Source organism: Sarcophilus harrisii, chromosome 4 (genome assembly GCF_902635505.1).
Source record: "Sarcophilus harrisii chromosome 4, mSarHar1.11, whole genome shotgun sequence".
Classification (NCBI taxonomy): Eukaryota; Metazoa; Chordata; class Mammalia; order Dasyuromorphia; family Dasyuridae; genus Sarcophilus; species Sarcophilus harrisii.
The window spans coordinates 422,654,294-422,673,442 of record NC_045429.1 but is presented as its reverse complement, the minus strand read 5'-3'; positions in this window follow the sequence as shown (position 1 = coordinate 422,673,442).

Sequence of the window (19,149 nt, the reverse complement as noted above, 5' to 3'; positions counted from 1 at the left end):
TCCAGCGTGAAGAGGTTTCCATGGTAAGGAAGACAAAGTCCTATGGGAATGAGTCATTAGTGCCAGGAAGCTGAATTGCTGCCATTTGAATTGTTTTAGGAAGATTCTGAAGATCCCAGCAGGATAAGGTACCAGACACTGAGATCCTTTTTTGAACTTAACTGCCAAGTTTTCCAACTCTACTGCAGAGAGCACAACTCCCTTGGGCTGGCCACATTATTTGAATGCTAAATGGATGATTGCCAAAAAGATTATTTTATGGAGAACTCACACAGGGCAAGTGCTCACAAAGTGACCAGAAAAAGTGATACAAGGACACTCTCAATGTCTCTCTTAAGAACCTTAGAATTGATTATAGGACATGGGAGACTGGCCTGAGATGTGCAAAGTTATAGAAGCCCCCCAAATGTTCATAGGGACTATTTGGGTCTAACTTGTGGCAAACATTCTGAGCTTGTATTGATCTGATCAGTCGCAGTCGAACACACTGTAACTTGACTCTAACATAGTGATACCATTTTGGTCATTTTCGAGAATGAGGGACAAGAATCACCACTCTATTCCCTTTTACCTATCTTGTTTCCTTTCAATAAAATATGTTTTTCAGAGCCTTATTCCAGTTTTATCCCCTCAACTTTCATATATATGTGCAGTTGGATATATATATCTTTTTGAATTAAGAAGACTAGCTGTCCTTGTTTGTTACCCAACACCTTAGGTATTTGGGTGTAGACATTTGAGGTGATAGATCTTTTCACTGAATATTGGATTTTTGCCAGTTTCTGGGCACTTCTGTTGCTATGCTTCATATACTGTAGGTAGTCTCTTTGTTTACTTTGGTGGATATACATAAGTAGCTTTCTTCCTCCCTTTTCAGTTTAAAGCCCATTTATTGGATGTTCAAATATTAGTCTAGTATGTATATACACACATATGTGTATATGTACGTTTATATGTGTATATATTACCAATACCATATGCACTCCATTCCTGGTCAGAATATTTATATATTTCTTGACAGCTTGGGTGTAACTTTACTCAGAGGGATGCTCTTTGATTATTGAGTTTTGTACAGGACAGACATATTCTGAGGAGCCCAGCCACACTTCTTGCTTCTCTTTCTGTTTTCTCTCCGATCTGTTCCACCTCCTCATCAACTACCTTGCATTGATATGAGTACCCTCCCTTCTAGTTTTCTTTTATGTTTTTTTCTTTCTTTATTAGAATGTAACTTTCTTGAAAGCAAGGCTATTTTTCATCTTTCTTCTTCCCTCCCTCCCTCCCTCTTTAATTTCTTCCTCCCTTTTCCCCTCTTTCCTTCCTTCTCCTTCCCTCCCTTCCTTTTCCTTCCTCTTTCTTCCCCGCCCCTCTTTGTATATCCACCAAAGTAAACAAAGAGACTACCTACAGTATATGAAGCTTCTCTTCCCTTTCCCTTCCTCCCTTCCCCTCCATCCCTTCCTCTTTTTTTCCCTTCCTCTCTCTCTCCCTCTCTTATTTACTTTCCTCTCTCATTCCCTTTCTCAATTCTCTTTTCTCATTCATATAGCTGGAGAATTTATTCACTCTATTTTATGGCAGATTCTAATTTATACAACTTTTCTGATTTATTCTTGCTATCGTTTGGAACAATAGGCTTAGTTAGTATCCATTATTTTTTCTTTAATATTTTATTTCCTTCCCCAATTACATGTAAAAACAATTCTTAACATTTATATCTTAAAACATTGAGTTCCAAATTCCTTTCTTCCCTTTCCCCCTAGTGCAGTCATGTAAAACATACTTCCTTATTAATCATATTGTGAAAGAAAATACACACAACCCCTCAAAGTAAAAAAAAAAAAAAAAAAAAAAAAAAAAGCAAGCTTTATTTGCATTCAAACCCCATCAGTTCTTTCTCTGAAGCCACATAGGATTTTTCATCATAAATTCTTCAGAATTGTCTTGAATCATCATATTGATGAGAATAGCTAAATCATTCACTGCTGATCATCTTACAATATCACTTGTTATTGTGTACACTTTTGTTCTAGTTTTGTTCATCTCAGTCTGTCTAGGTTTTTCTGAGAGCATCCTGCTTGTCATTTCCTTTTTTTTCTTGGTTTGATTTATTATTATTTCTTTAAAAATATTTTTTACATTTGTTTTCAAAATTTTGACTCCTAGTTCTCCCCTTTATCCCAACCCACAATTAAGAAATCATTTGTGAAGTTATGCAAAACATTTCCATAAAAGTCAAGTTGTGAAAAAAAACTGTAGATCTCCCACCCTAATAAAAAGAAAAACCTCAAGAAAAATTAAATTAAAAAAAAGAGAGAGAAAGAGAGAATGCTTAAATCTGTATTGAAACACAATCAGTTCCTTCTCTGGGTATGGATAAAATTTTCATCCTAAATTCTTCAGAGTATTCTTGGATGATTGTACTGCTGAGAATAGCAAAGTCATTCACAACTGGTCATCCAGAAGCATTGCTATTACTTTGTATATGGCACATATAGTATATGAGTCCATGGAGGACTTTTTCAACTCTTTTTTTTTCTGAGAGCATCCTGCTCATCATTTCCCATAGAACAACAATATTCCATCATAAACACATACCACAGTTTTTTGGGCCATTCCCGACTTGAGCATTCCCTCAATTTTCAATTTTTCTGCTCTGTGAAGATAGTTGCTATGAATATTTTTTGTACATATAGGTCATTTTCCTTCCCTCTTCCCAAATCTCTTTTGATATTCATGTCAAAGAGTGGTGTTGTTAGGTCAAAGAATATGCCTAAATTTATAGTCCTTTGGTCACAGATTATATCTTTTGATCATTTATCAATTGGGACATGACTCTTATTTTTTACATATTTGACTTAATTCCCTCTGTGTTTGAGAAATGAGACCTTATTCAGAGAAATTTGCCTTGAAATACATTTTGCAGTTACTATTGCTGATTGTATTTCCCTCCATTTATTCTCTCTCCTTTCACCCTGTCCCTCATCAAAAGTGTTTTGGTACTGACCACTCCCTCATTCAACATGCTCTCTCTTTTTTCTGCCTTGCTGTTGCTTGGTCCCGGATTGGGGCTAGGTCTGCACTGGGACTGCACACTGGACTCCCACATTGTTGCCACAGAACCTGTCTATTGACCTTTTGAGTCCTCCCTGGTGTTCCCTGGTCAAAAGGTTCAGAAGCCTCCAGCACTTCCCTGTCATTTCTTGTGGTACAATAGTTTCCATCACAATCATATATTTCAACTTATTCAGCCATTCCTCAATCCATAAGCATCTCCTCAGTTTCCAATTCTTTGCCACCTAAAAGAATTGCTATGAATATTTTTGTATACTTAGGTCCTTTCCTTCCTTCCTTCCTTCTTTCTTCCCTTCCTTTTCTTTCTTCCTTCCTTCCTTCCTTCCTTCTTTCCTTCCTTCCCTTCCTTTTCTTCCTTCCTTCCTTCCTTCCTTCCTTCCTTCCTTCCTTCCTTCCTTCCTTCCTTCCTTCCTTCCTTCTTTTCTTCCTTTCTTCTTTCTTTCCTTCCTTTCTTCCTTCTTTCTTTCCTTCCTTCTTTCTTTCTTCTTTCTATCTCCACAGACCTACTATTACTATGTCAAAGGGTTTAACATAGTTTAATGGCCTTTGGGGCATAGTTCCAAATTGCTCTAGAGAATGGTTGAATGAGTATACAACTCCACCAAGAGTGCATTAGTGTCTCAGTTTCTTCACATCCCTTCCAACATTTATCATTTTTTTCTGTCATATTAGCCCATCTGATAGGTATTCATACATTATTCATTTGATTTGTGATGATCTTTTGTATAACTATCAATGGGTGGAAGAGAGTTAATAAGCTTTAGGATAATCTTGAGGTGGTAACCTTTTCTTTTTAAGGAAAATAGCATGAACTTAATAAAAACCATTCTCCCAGACCAGCAATATTTAGGGGTACAGATAGATACAATTTTAGCCTGTTCTCCTATCACCAGATAGCCAGCTTTATGGTTCTTTCTCTTCTTCCCCTTCAAGTAGGAATCAAAGTCTTTCTTGGAGAGGTATGGGTAAGATTCCTGAGATATCTTATCAAAGTCTCTCCACAAACCACATTTAGATGAACTGTGTGGATGGACAGATATAATCCACATGGGAAACACAGACACACCCTATATTAACATTTATATAGTAATTTAAAGTTTCCAAAGTATGTTACATATGTTATTTCTTTTGAGCTTTAAAATAACTTTGTGAGATGGATAATATTGTTATCCTTATGTAAGAGATAAGGAAGGAAAAAAGGTGTCCCGTGACAATCACAAGGGGGTATTTCTTTTAGCCATTGCTGGAAAGATTCTTGCAGAATCCTCCTAGATGAGCTGATCTTTCACTTGGAAGACTATCATCTAGTTGAGAGCCAGGGAAGCTTCAGAAAAAAGCCAAGGAATGATCAATATGGTGTTGATCTCTGACAACTCTGAGATCTATACACTTCTGTTTTATTGCTTTTTGATGTTTCATGGAGTCATTAGTTTCCATTTTCTTAATTCTAATTTTTAAAGAATTATTTTTTCATGAACTTTCATACCTTCTTTTCAATTTGGTCAATTCATTGATCTGACTAAGGTCTTTGATACTGTCAGTCATGAGAGTTTGTGGAAGATCATAGCAAAAAAGGTTCCAGAGAAGTTCATCAGTATTTATTCCAGTTTCAAGATGGCATTGAATTGAATTGTTTCCATCTGAATTGTCTTAGGAAGACTCTGAAGACTACCTGGGAAGAAAAGATACCAAACCCTTTTCTTGAGCTAAACTGCCAAGTGTTCAAACTCTACTGCAAAGAATACAACTCGATTGGCTACATTGTTTGAATGTCAAAAGTACATTTTTCTAAAAGACTATTTTATAGAGAAATTATACAAGGCAAGTGCTCACACAGAGGAAAGAATACAGGGACTTATTCTTAAGTCTTTCCTCCTTCTTCCTCTTCTTCTTCTATCTTCTTCCTCTCTTCTTCCTCCTCTTCCTCTTCCTCCTTCTCCCTCTTCTTTTTCTTCTACTATCTTTTTCCTCCTCTCCTTTTCCTCCTCTTCTTCATTCTCATCCTTCTTAAGAACTTTGGAGTCAATTTTATGGTAGACATTGACACAGGACTGCCCATCATGACATGCTCTATGAGCAAAACAGAATTCCCATAGCTCAAAAGAAATGTGAGAAATGCAAATTTAGAGACATTCCCACTTCAGATCTTCACATGTTCTATTCATGCAGTAGAGCCTCCTGAGCTCATATTAGTCTGATCAGCCACAATCAGACACAGTAGTTTTTGACCTAAACATAGAGATGTCATTTTGGTCCTCTTCAAGAACAAAGGGCAACAATAATCATTATTATTTTCATATTACAGGAAAGGAAACTGAGGTTGGAAGAGTTTAAATGACTTGCCAAAGGTCACTTAGTGAGTAGGTGTCTAGGGGGGAAATTAAAATTAAAAATTTCAAACTCTTAAGTTCATAATTCCAATCATTATATACTCTTCTGCTTCTCACAGGTAATAGGTAAAAGTCACTCGACTGTGGCACAAAAATGGCAATGTTGCATAACCTATACAGATCATTATAAAATCTTCCTTGTACTCCATATGTTCTGGAAGATCTTTAGTCCTTTGTCTTTAATAATTACCCTGGAGAATTGCTGTGACAAACTGCTTACAATGGTCTTCAGTTCTGGAGTTATTCTTCTCATCACATCCTTAGCAACTTGATAGACATTTAACTTCTTTTCTCCTGTTTTCTTTGTTTTGTTTACCTTACTTATTTCAATTCCCTTTTTTGATTATCTCCAGCTCCTTCTCTTTTCTCCTGGGTCTTTTTCCCCTCTTGTTCCTCCTTCTCAAAAATCTTTCTCCTTTAGGTAATTTTTTTCTCCTCTTTTTCATCAAATCCATCTCCTTCAGTCTTAATCCTTTTCCTCTTTCCCTTCAATCAGTCAATAACTATTTAATAAGTGTCCACTATGTATCAGGCTCTGGGATGAATGCTCACAGAACTGAAAGAGCTCAGGGTCTAATGGGTAGAATAGCATGCAAACAACAATGTACAAATATAGCTATATCATCTCTCTCATTCTATGCACAAATATACACACATATGTATATGTATATATGTATACATACAAACACATACATTAGAAATTGTAAACAGAAGGAAGGCATCAGAATTGAGAAAGATCAGGAAAGATTTCCTATAAAAGGTGGAATTTTAGCTAAGACTTTCGTGAGACACCAGGGAAGCTAAGAGGAAAAGATGAGAAGGGAGAACCCTCTCTCTTTGATCTAATCCCTGCCCCTGCTGCTGTCATGGAAGCCATGAGATAGTTACATCATCCCAAAATATTTTAGTGATGACCACAGGTGTCCCCCCAAATGACGAGGATAGCACAGCTTAGTTCAACAGGAGTATACTCTGGTCAGAACACATGGGGTGATAATAATACTGATCATTTCTATTATGTTTGTTTAATCAGGAGGAGGGGAGAAGGAAGAGGGAGTGAATTGAGGGAGAAGAGGAGAAGGGGGAAGAGGAAGAAGAGGAGGAAAAGGAGGAAGGGGAGAAAAAAAGAAGGATGAGGATGAGGAAGAGGAGGAAAAGAAGAGGAAAAAAATAGAAGAAAAAGAAGAGGGAGAAGAAGGAGGAAGAGGAAGAGGAGGAAAAAGAGAGGAAGAAGAAAATAGAAGAAGAGGAAGAAGAGAAGGAGGAGGAGGAGGAGGAACAAGAAGAGGAAGAGTAGAAGTAGAAACAGAGAAGGAGAATGAGGAAGAGGAGAAGAAGAAATGGCTACTCCCCAATAGACAAGAGGTCAAAGATATGTGTAAACATAGTTTTAGAAAGATAGATAATTTATGAGGGTGTTATTAGATTTGACAACACAGGAAGATTCTTTCTCTGTAAAATCCCTTGGTTTCAAGGGTTATAAAGAAAAGATATCAGATACAGCATTATTTGCAAAGTGGGAGCTGTTCTTCCTATTGCACATATAAATATTGCTAAAATAAATTCAATGGCAACGTTCTCCTAGATGACTAATTTTTTATTGTTTTAGATAAAACATTTATCAACCCATTGTTAATCATAAATAAGTTTACTGTCCTCTGAGTTAAATAAAACTCTTTAACCTCCTAGCCAAGTCTCCTGGTGGACTTCTACATGTGCCAACCTCAAGATGCTGAGAAAAGTGGTTCTATGGCACCAGGGATGCCAGTCAGGTAGCCCATTCGCCTTACTCATTAGGGATTATAATTTTATGCGTACACTTACGCAGCTGGCAATTTCTGGAGTCTGATCATGGTAATCAGAGGTTAAAATGCCATTTGGCTTTTTTGTTGGGGGGGGGGAACAATTGATGAGAACCATGATCCTATCAATTACTTTATGTTTACATTTTGTTTCTCATAACTTATTTTGCTAATGTCCCAAGCCAGAAGTCACCCCCTCACAAGTTGCTAGCTTCACAACGCACACTGTGAGCCTTTTCAGGACATGGACCATGTTTTATATTTAAAATATATACAGTACTCAGCACATAATAGATGCTTTGTTAATAGTAGCTAATTTCTTTTTATCAAAGAAATTCAGGCAAACATCAGCACTAGATAGCTAAAAATGGAGTCCATTAACTTTTCCATCTACAAATGGATTAAAGGCAGACTATATAATTCATAAAATTAATTCTCAGCTATTTAAAAATATATAAATGCATAATTTAAATTAAATATAAATGAAAAAATATAAATATAAAATAAATAAATATATGGCTATATAAATATATAGTTATTCATGCTAATGGAAATTTAAACATCAAAAGTTTCAAATAAGCAAAAACATTTAATTGTATGAAACAAGGACATATAAAATGTTAAAAACATTCTCATCATCTATTCTGCAAATAAATATATTCCCTTACAAATGGATATTGTCTTGGAAAGTGGACAAGAGGAGAATTTTAGGCTTTAGAGAAATCTGCCTTGTGATTTTGCTCAAGCTCATATGTGATCATGTCACACCCTTATTCAATGAGCTCCTCTGGTACCCTATTGTCCCTAGAGGGGAAAAACACAACTCTTCTTTTAAAGCCCTTGGAACCTAGGTTTTCCTATTTCATCCTTTTAACTTTGTTATAGATAATCTTTTTAGGCTCCCTGTGATCCAGCCGTCTTAATTTCCCTGTATTCCTCAGATTTGGCCCTCCATCTCTCATCTCTGGGGCTTTACATTTGTTATATGCCATTTCTGGAATATATATCTTCCTTGTCTACATTTCACCAAATCCCTCATTGCCTTCAAGATGCATCTCACGTGTCACCTTCTACAAAAAGCTGCTTTTGCTATCCCCAATTTTTCCTTAGAAATACCTTGGGATCTGGGGTTAGTATTTCCTTTCATCAAAGTCAATTACAAATAGCCATCTGATGATCTGTTCATCATAGTGGTCAGAATAGTTAGATCTTACAGTGGATAGAGCACAGCTGGGACTGGCGTCACAAAGAGCTGAGTTCAAATTTGCCCTCAGATACTATCTGTGTGATTCTACATTAAGTCACTTAAATAAAGTTTGTCTCAGTTTCCTCATCAATGAAACATCATCACATTCATTAGAAGGTTAGATGGAAACTCCTTAATTAATAGTTAAATGGATTTTGAATATGGGAATTTCTTTTGTACCAGCAATGAGGTCCACAATATACTACAAGAATTATAGTTTGGAAAATATATCAGCTGCAAATTTATGTGGAAATGGAGATTATATTTCTGGTTTAACTTTTGGCAACATGAGTAATATATTAAAGCAGCTTAACATAACTTGTGATTCTGCCTCAGTATGTTTTATACACAAGCACTGTTTTGCTTTGTGATATTTTTGGCTGAATTCATTAAGAAACACTTTTAAGTCTGCAGCAAAATCTTATTTCCAAAGCTACTCAGTTTTTAATAATATTAGTTGTGGATGGTTCTTGTCCAGAAAAATTTCAGTCTTCTGTGAGTTAATATTTTTCCTCTTTTTTCTCATTTTGACACGATGAATATGCATTAATAATAAAAAAAATAAAATGAAGTGTCTCAGTACAGCAATAATTCTTGGCATTCAGAATGCTGTTAAATTGCCTAGTTGTAATTCAGTTTGAAAAGCAGCAATGTGATGAGATTGCCACCTACAGTGTGTATCCCGTATAGATGCTAAATGAATGAATATTGGGATGCTTCTCACTGAGACTATTCCCTGTTTTCCTCTCCATGGGAATAGTAATCAGATTTTATTAGCTACTATCCCTGTGTGGACTCTGCTGTTCCTTATCTGAATTCTTCAGAACTACATGGGTACATGTCACTCTTCTCAGTTGCCATCCACCAGGGAAGTACAAAATTGCAGAAGCATCTGATCTTACTAAGATTGGACAGTTTCAGCTAATTCCCTGCTCTTTTTACTCAAACTGGGTCTTGTAGTAGCTGGTGATTGGGAAGGACCAGTTAGGATGTTCTAGAATTTAATTATGGGTCAAATTGGGAGGAAGAGGACAAGCTCTATTAAGATCCCTTTGCCCTTGATAAACTTGTCTCTGGAGATCAGCATCTTGGTTGTCATTGCAGCCTTATATCAAAAATACTGTTTGCATATAGTGTTATTGGTTCCTCAAACCAAATCCTCCATGACCAAATTTAGTTCAATATCTATGGGAACAAATTTTTCTGAGCGCACAGTTCTGGGGTCCTCAGAAGGAGGTTTCTTTATATAAAGTATAGAAGTTTGGGAAGAAAATGTTTTGGCAGAGAGAAGGGCAAAAATAGAGATAGAGATAGATTTTTTTTAAAGGTTGCTGAATAGATAGGTGGTACAGTGGATAGAGTTCTGCGGCTGGACCAGGAAGACTCATCTTCCTGAGTTCAAATATGGTCTCAAATACTAACTAGCTTTGTGACCCTGAAAAGTCTTTTAACCTTGATTCCCTCAGTTTTCTCTTCTGTAAAAGAGCTGGAGAAGGAAATGATAAACTACTCTGGTATCTTTGCCAAGAAAACTTCAAATGGGGTCATGAAGAGCTATACAAGGGTGAAAAATTGAATCACAACCTCATATCTTAGCTATAATAGTATCCCATTTACAACCAGAGGTCTGGACATTGATGTCCCTAACCAGATCCAATGAGGTTAACCTGTACTTTACCTTATTCCATGACCCTTCTAATTTTACTAAGGAGGGAATGAACTATTTATATATCTTTCCCTTATATCCTTAATCTCTAGAAATAGATGGGCTACTTCAATGAGGTTTAGTTTATTCCCATGATATTCTAGGAAATGTAATGCAATTTATTCCTTAATAATCAAAAAATCTCCAGCAAGGACAAAAGATTACACATATATTTTATATTTGCTTTCTCTTTTCTTAAGGTCAACACTTAACAATTCTACTTAAGGGAGTTTCCTGTAAGTACCATTGTTCCCTCTAGTGGTAATCATTTAAAACTGTGTGGAGAATGCATTAATCTCTCTTTAAATGTGCTTACAATGAAAATATTGTATCTTGGTATTTGGCAATTCCTCGAGGGTAATGTGTGCTGACTAGTTACTCCAATGAGAGCTGAGAAACATTCAGGCCTTGGGAGAAATGCTGATTTAATACTTCTGTGGCTCTTGGATTAACTACAACCCAGTGACTGAAAGCCCTTTTTCATTCCAAAATGTGAATGCCTTATTAGACTCTCAATATTTTCTGCCATTGGTACAATTCACTTTTATGGATGTTGAATATTACATATCCTATGGAGAGTTGTTTCGGATATGCTTTCTCCAGGCGTCACCAAGGAGAGCAGCTGTGTGAGGGAAACAATTTCTTGTTTTCCTACTCGATTCCCTCGGGGAGTTTTGCTTTGACAATGGGATTGGTGGAGGGGCTGATTTAGACTAATAATCTACCTTCCCTCCCTTTCCCCACCCTTATACTATAAAAGTATTGAAGAAAGGAAGAAACAAAGAGAAATAAGAGGTGGGTTGCCATGGCAATAGCAGAAGGTCTGAAGTGAATGAGATTCCCAGTATGGGACTCCAGATTCAAGACAGTTTGAGAAAATCATGTTTGTTTATTTATTTGTTTGTTTGTTTGTTTATTTTTTAATAGCCTTTTATTTACAGGTTATATATACGGGTAACTTTACAGCACTGACAATTGCCAAACCTCTTGTTCCAATTTTTCCCCTCCTTCCCCCCACCCTCTCCCCCAGATGGCAGGATGACCAGTAGATGTTAAATATATTAAAATATAAATTAGATACACAATAAGTATTCATGACCAAACCATTATTTTGCTGTACAAAAAGAATTGGACTCTGAAATATTGTACAATTAGCCTGTGAAGGAAATAAAAAATGCAGGCGGACAAAAATAGAGGGATTGGGAATTCTATGTAGTGGTTCATAGTTATCTCCCAGAGTTCTTTCGCTGGGTGTAGCTGGTTCAGTTCATTACTGCTCTATTGGAACTGATTTGATTCATCTCATTGTTGAGGAGGGCCAGGTCCATCAGAATTGGTCATCATATAGTATTGCTGTTGAAGTATATAATGATCTCCAGGCCCTGCTCGTTTCACTAAGCATCAGTTCATCTAAGTCTCTCCAGGCCTTTCTGAAATCATCCTGTTGGTCATTTCTTATAGAACAATTAATATTCCATAATATTCATATACCACAATTTATTCAGCCATTCTCCAATTGATGGGCATCCACTCAGTTTCCAGTGTCTGGCCACTACAAAAAGGGCTGCCACAAACATTTGTGCACATACAGGTCCCTTTCCCTTCTTTATGAGAGAAAATCATTTTTCAAATTTTTCAAACAAAATCATTTAAGGCACATTGGGAGCAAATTTTATGTTGTTGTAATCTTTAGGGACTGCAGACCAGAGCATTCACTTTCTTTCCTCCCTTTTTTCCTTCTCTTCTGAGGGAACAGAACCCTGAAATCTTATCCTACCCCCTTCCCACCTTTCTTTTTTGAAAATGAGTTTACCCTTTTCTGTTAAATTGTTTATTTTGTTTCTTGAAGCACCAAATGTGATAGACATCTCTATTTTTAAATTTTATATTTCATTGTTTGAATGGAGTATTGAGACAGAGGTTTGGAAATACCCACGAAAAGAAAAAATTTAAATGAGAGTATTTTGCCAGGGTGAAATCTGTGGAAGGGAGCTTAGAGTTAAAAGAGTCATCCATTTTTTTATCAACACTTTTTGTTTACAAAGCATATACATGGGTAATTTTTTTCCAACATTGACCCTTGCAAAACTTTTCCCCTCCTCCCCACACCCTCCCCTAGCTGGAAGAGTGTTTAAATATGTTAAAATGCATGTTAAATCCGATATATGTATTCACATTTTTACAGTTATCTTGCTGCACAAGAAAAATCAGATCCAAGAAGGAAGAAAAAGAAAAACTGAGAAAGAAAAGAAAATGCAAGCAAATAACAGAAAGAGTGAGAATGCTATGTTGTGATCCATACTTGGTTCCCACGGTTGTCTCTCTGGGTGTAGATGGCTCTCTTCATCACTGAACAAGTGGCACTGGTTTGAATTATCTCATTGTTGAAGAGAGTCATGTCCATCAGAATTGATCAGTGCATAATCTTGTATACTGGTTCTGCTCATTTCACTCAGCATCAGTTCATGTAAGTCTCTCCAGGCCTTTCTGAAATCATCCTGCTGATCATTTCCATAATATTCACATACCACAATTTATTCAGCCGTTCTCCAATTGATGGGCATCCACTCAGTTTCCAGTTTCTGGCCACTACAAACAGGGCTGCCACAAACATTTGTGCACATACAGGTCCCTTTCCCTTCGTTATGATCTCTTTGGGATATAAGCCCAGCAGTAACACTGCTGGATCAAAGGGTATGCACAGTTTGATAACTTTTTGAGCATAGTTCCAAATTGCTCTCCAGAATGGCTGGATGTATTCACAACTCCACCAACAATGCATCAGTGTCCCAGTTTTCCCACATCCCCTCCAGCATTCCCCATTATCTTTTCCTGTCATCTTAGCCAATCTGACAGGTGTGTAGTGGTATCTCAGGGTTGTCTTAATTTGCATTTCTCTGATCAATAATGATTTGAAGCACCTTTTTACCTGGCTACAAATAGTTTCAATTTCTTCATCTGAGAATTGTCTGTTCATACCCTTTGACCATTTATCTATTGGAGAATGGTTGAACTATTATAAATTTGAGTCAATTCTCTCTATATTTTAGAAATTAGGCCTTTATCAGATCCTTTGGATGTAAAAATGTTTTTCAGTTTATTGCTTCCCATCTAATATTGTCTGCATTAGTTTTGCTTGTACAAAAACTTTTTAACTTAATATAATCAAATTTGTCTATTCTGTGATCAATAATAATAATTTCTAGTTTGTTTTTTTTTGGTCAGAAATTCCTTCTTCCTCCACAAATCTGAGAGGTAAACTATCCTATGTTCTTCTAATTTATTTATAATCTCATTCTTTATGTCTACATCATGAACCCATTTTGATCTTATCTTGGTATACAGGTTATATGTGGGTCAATGCCTACTTTCTGCCACGCTAGTTTCCAATTTTCTCAGCAGTTTTTGTCAAATAGTGAATTCTTATCCCAAAAGCTGGGGTCTTTGGGTTTGTCAAACACTAGATTGCTATAGTTATTGACTATTTTGTCCTGTGAACCTAACCTATTCCAGTGATCAACTTCTCTAATTCTTAGCCAATACTAAATGGTTTGGATTATTGCTGCTTTATAATACTGTTTTAGATCTAGTACTGCTAGGCCACCTTCATTTGCTTTTCTTTTCATTAATTCCTTTGAAATTCTTGACCTTTTGTTCTTCTAGATGAATTTTGTTGTTATTTTTTCTAGGTCAGTAAAATAGTTTCTTGGGAGTTTGACTGGTAAAGCACTAAATAAATAAATTAGTTTAGGGAGTATTGCCATCTTTATTATATTTACTCAATCTATCCAAGAACGCTTGATATTTTCCCAGTTGTTCAGATCTGACTTTATTTGTGTGGAAAGTGTTTTGTGTTTTGCTCATATAGTTCCCAACTTTCCCTTGGCAGCACTACCTTATGAAAGTACTGCTCTAAGTCTACTAAGTGGTGCCGATCCATTGTTTCTAAATTGGACTGATGGAATGGTGAGAGATGACTGCTACATTAGAGCCTCTTGTAAACTGTAGTTCCTATTCAGTTTTCAGGCCCAGGCCAACAGAATAGTCCAGCCACATTCATTGAGGCTGTTTTATTTTATTCTATTTATTTAGAAGCCTGTAGCTCCTGTAAGAGTTCATGGCCATGAATTATCCAGGGGAATAGAACATTAGGGCTTTCTAGGAAATCATAATTTATCACTCTCATCTTCCACAGGCCGTACCTATAGGGACTGTTCATGAATACAATGAATTATAATCAGGGTTATGTTGATAAATGTTTAGCAACCAGCTTTCTGGAAAAAATACATGCATAGGATACATTTTAAAGTGTGATCTGCATAATTACCATTTTTTCTCCATCACTTTCTTAAAACTAGAAAATTAACAAAACAATTATTCAAATCCTGATTTGTTCTTTTCCTGTTTGAGGTGTAAACATTCACACTTAATATTTAACAATTTAAGTCTCATGAGGCTGTTTGACAAAGATAACTCAAGTAATTTGACATTTTCTTCTTCAGCTCATTTTACAGATGAGGAAACTGAGGAAAACAGGATTAAGTAACAGAGCAGAGCAGTAACTTGCTCACAGTCCCACAGGCCACTGTCTGAGGCCAGATTTGAATTCAGGAAGAAGAATCCTGCACTCTATCTGCTGAGCCACTTAATTACTTGTATTTCTCTATTCAAGTTCATAGACACTCTTAAATCTCTTCTTGGACCCCTTGTTGGGGGAATCCAAGGACCCCGGGTTAAGAAAAAATGTGATAAGATGAATCTGATGTGTATACACACATATACATGCATATGTGTACATATGTATATGTGTACATAAATACACACCCACATACACATGTCCATATGTATATATACATACACACTTATTTGTGTGTATGTGTATATATATATATATATATATATATATACACATATATATGTACAAAAATAACAAAAGTTCCTATCTAAATTCATAGATATTCTTAAATCTCTTCTTAGGCCCTTGAATATTGATGGTTTTAGAGTTTAAGAAGGAATCTCTGGATTAGATGATCTTTTGAATACTTTACAGCTCTAACATGTCATGATTCTTTACTTAACAATAGCTAACCCTTAGAAATAAACTAGAGCCATAGGCCATTTTTGAATTTACACAGATGATTCCTCTGACTCCTGGCCCAGATCTGTTCCATGTCATTAGAACCTCTGACTGGGAGCTGGGGACAAGGGCAAAAAACTCATTTCCTACCAGCTTCCCTCTTTTGACTGCATTGGGTGCCTTCTCCCCACCCCCTTTAAGCTTCCTTTTGTGGCGTGTTTTCCCCATTGGATTTTAAGCTCCTTGAGATCAGAAATCAACTTTCTTTTTCTTATTTGTCCCCCCCAACACTTAGTCCAATGCATGGCACATAGTACCTGCTTAATACATGTTTGTTGACTGATTACTACTGACTCATTCATGGATCTCAGTAAATATTCAGTATATTCTCTCCCTCTCCTGGGAAATTTCAGAAAATGAATCAATATATTTTTAAAACTCTGAGCCCTTAGTTGGTGGGTTGTTGGGGACAGTTTTAAAATATTTATGTTTATAGTTCCTCAATATCGCTTTTCTACTGTATCCTTATTAGGATTTAGAAAAAATTTCACAGCTCATCATGATTGCTGGAAGGAAACAATTAATGAAAAACTGTAGACAGAAATAGGGTATCTCCAACATGTCATTCACTGGAAGAGAGGGAACGCCATCTCCATGATCTGTGACCTGGTCTCTTTGCTTGCATCTCCCTACTCTGGGCATTTTACTGGCTATTCTGGTTCCCATGCTGGAATCCTCCCTCACCTCCTCTTGGCAACATCTTGGTCTCTTTACTTCTCACCTTCCTCCAATTCCCAGCTAACATCTCACTTTCTGCAGGAAGGCCTTCCTGACCCTCTTCACGCTTGAACCTTCTCTCTGGAGTGATCTCCAATTTATTCTGATATATCTGTGTGTACACAGCCATTCACATATGAGAACAGGGACTGGTTTTTTGCCTTTCTTTGTGCATAATCTGCAGCACACTGTAGGTATGTAATTATTGCTTATTATTGAAGGAAAAGAGGGAAAGGAAATGGGATTTGTATTTGTGATGGGGTTCCTTCAGAGCAGCATCCACCCAGACATAACCCAAGCTTCTGGACCGTCCATTTCCTCCGCCACTTCCAGGACTCTCCATTCTACTTTTAAACCTCTGTTTTTATAGCCATTCCCTCCTTACAATGTAACTTGAGAGGAAGGTTTCTCATCAGTCAAAGCCAGGACCCGGCAGTCATTATTCCAAATAATTTAGCAAATCCCAAGGGTGGAGGGTGAGAATACTGAGAGGAGTGGAGAGTGAGGTATACGTGTGAACATTTCTCATCTCCCCCAAGTGGGCACTTATTTTTAGTATCCTAATCTCCTTGGTATTGCCAAGACACTACTATACTTATAACTGAAGATGAAAAGGGCTGAGTTTAAAAACAACAGAAGGAGTGGAGGGGAGGGATGTAAGAAACCTGAGAACAAATTAACAGAGCCCATTCATAATACCAACTCATTTCAGAGTTGCTCAGAGAGCCAGCCCACTTGTTCAGGCTTTTTGGGTACAAATTTACCCAACCTGACCAGGGCAGAGAGAATTGTGTTTTCAGTCCTCCAAAAACTCTTATTCTTTCCTTTTCTCCCAAGGAAATTATCATCTTTTTCTGGGTTAAAAATTCCCCATCGCCAGAGTGGAATACGTACCATTTATATAGTACTTTGAGGTTTTCAAAGAATTTTGTCCCTTAATTCCAGCGAAATCCCTATTCTGATCCCTATTCCTAAAATGAACTTTGCAACCAAGAAAAGTATAATCAGATAGGCTACTTAGTTTCTGAGGATAATTTTCTTTAGTTTTTTTTTTTTTTTATCCAAAGAGATACCCATAAGTGTTATTATTCTCATTTTTATGGGGGAGGAAGCCGAGATTCAGGGGTGGATAATTTGCCCAGTCACACAGCTAAGGAGTAAGGATGTCAGGATTCGAACGTGGGTATTGCTAAGCCCACTTCTTTCTCCCTGATCTCCTCCTTCCTCCCAGTCCAGCTAGTAGTGTTCCCCCCTTCTCCAATTATCTTGCTCTTATCTACCTTTTGTGGCCACAGCACCCAGCATAGTGTCCTGCTAAGAGCTGGTTGGTATCCTTCATTTTCAAAGGGGACCAAAATAACATTATTATGTTAGAGTTGAGTTAGTGGGTCCGACTGAGGCTCAGAGAGATCTGCAATGAATAGGCGCTTCATGTATGCTTGTGAAAGTATACTGAATTTTTTCAGCATTTCCATTTGTCCCACCCCTAGAGATTACACAAAGCACTGGTAAGAACCAACAGGTGCAAGAGTAAAAGTCCTATTTTGACTGTGTCATTGCTGGTTCAGAGGGGTGACAAACTAAAGGCAAAAATTACATTTGTGGCCCCTTCCTGCTGACAACTAAACGGGGCTTTTTCAGTTCCTATGGCCAAAAACTTGGGGGAAGTACGGGGAGGATGCTGGAGGAACCTTGTCACTCATGACCTCTCCTTTGGTTTGTACCAAGGAGTTATTTTAGGAATTTGTTTTCATTGCCTGCCATAAATCTCTGCCTGTTTTGGACAAAAAAAACCAATGTTCATGGTCCAGGAAGTGGTTAAGCTCAGAATAGCTAAACCATATCTAAGGTTTTTGAGAAGAGAGTCTTGAGTCAGAAAACATAGGCTGTTTTTTTACCAGGCTGGTAATCTTAGGTATTTGAGCCTTACTTTTTCTAAAAAAAGGAATAAAGGAGTGTGTGTATGTAGGTGGGGGAGGAGAGAGAGATTGAGAGAGAGAGAGAGAGAGAGAGAGAGAGAGAGAGAGAAGGAAGAAAAAAGGGAGGTTAGGAAGGAGGGAGGGAGGGAAAGAGGGAGAAAAATAGTTTTTGTTCTATATTTCAGTCCTAGCTCAGCAGTTAGTAAAGAATGGTATGATTTTGAAGAACATGATTTTCTGTTTCCTTCTCTATACAAGGATAACAATTCCTATTTTTCATCCACCAAAGAAAAAGAACAAGGATTAATGAGATGACAAATATGAAGAGTTGTTTGCACTCTTTGGAATGCATTCTATGTATGCATTAGTATCAGTAATAAATGACATTTGTAAAATGCAATTTGTAAAATTTGTAAAAAGCACAGAGCACACACCATCATTTCCTGTGAATAGTCTGTGATCAGTTATCTCAAACGCAGCATGGAATCACTGGCTCTCTCTGCCCTGTTCTATGGTTCCTTCCTCTGCCCAACTGGACCACAAATGGAGATCACCAGTTATATGGGATAGCTAGGACAGTGGGGATGGATCAGGACAAAATCATCATCATTATGAATTAAAAAAAACAATTCAGATATGTAGTTACTTTTAGGTAATAAGAAAGATGTTTATCTGTCAAGGTAGAAACTATTATATTGGTGTCTTTGAGCTTTAAGCACAAAACTTTGCCTGTAGGAGGTGCTAAATAAGTGATTTAATTGATAAACTAAGCACTTGATAGCAATATGAATTCTATAATGATCTGTGCTATAAAACATGCATCATAGTCTATATAAGGCTTAAAATTCACATATTTTGGGAGACCTGGTTGGTTCAACTACAAGTCTGGCTTCCAATATTTTGTCACCATTGTCATTTACCTTTTCTGTGTCTCAATTTCTTTATCTTTAAAACAAACATTTGGTCTGGAAAAAAGAAACGTATTTATCAAATATCACAAGAAAGCCTCTGCTAAGGTCCCCTGAGAACGCCTCATCAAGCTATGGGAGGCACTAAAGCCATATGAAAAAGTTCCTAACCAGACTGTTGGTCCCTGGGTGACAGAATCTTTCTGGACATTACCACTTGTGAAACCATCCAGAGGAACAAGCCACCATG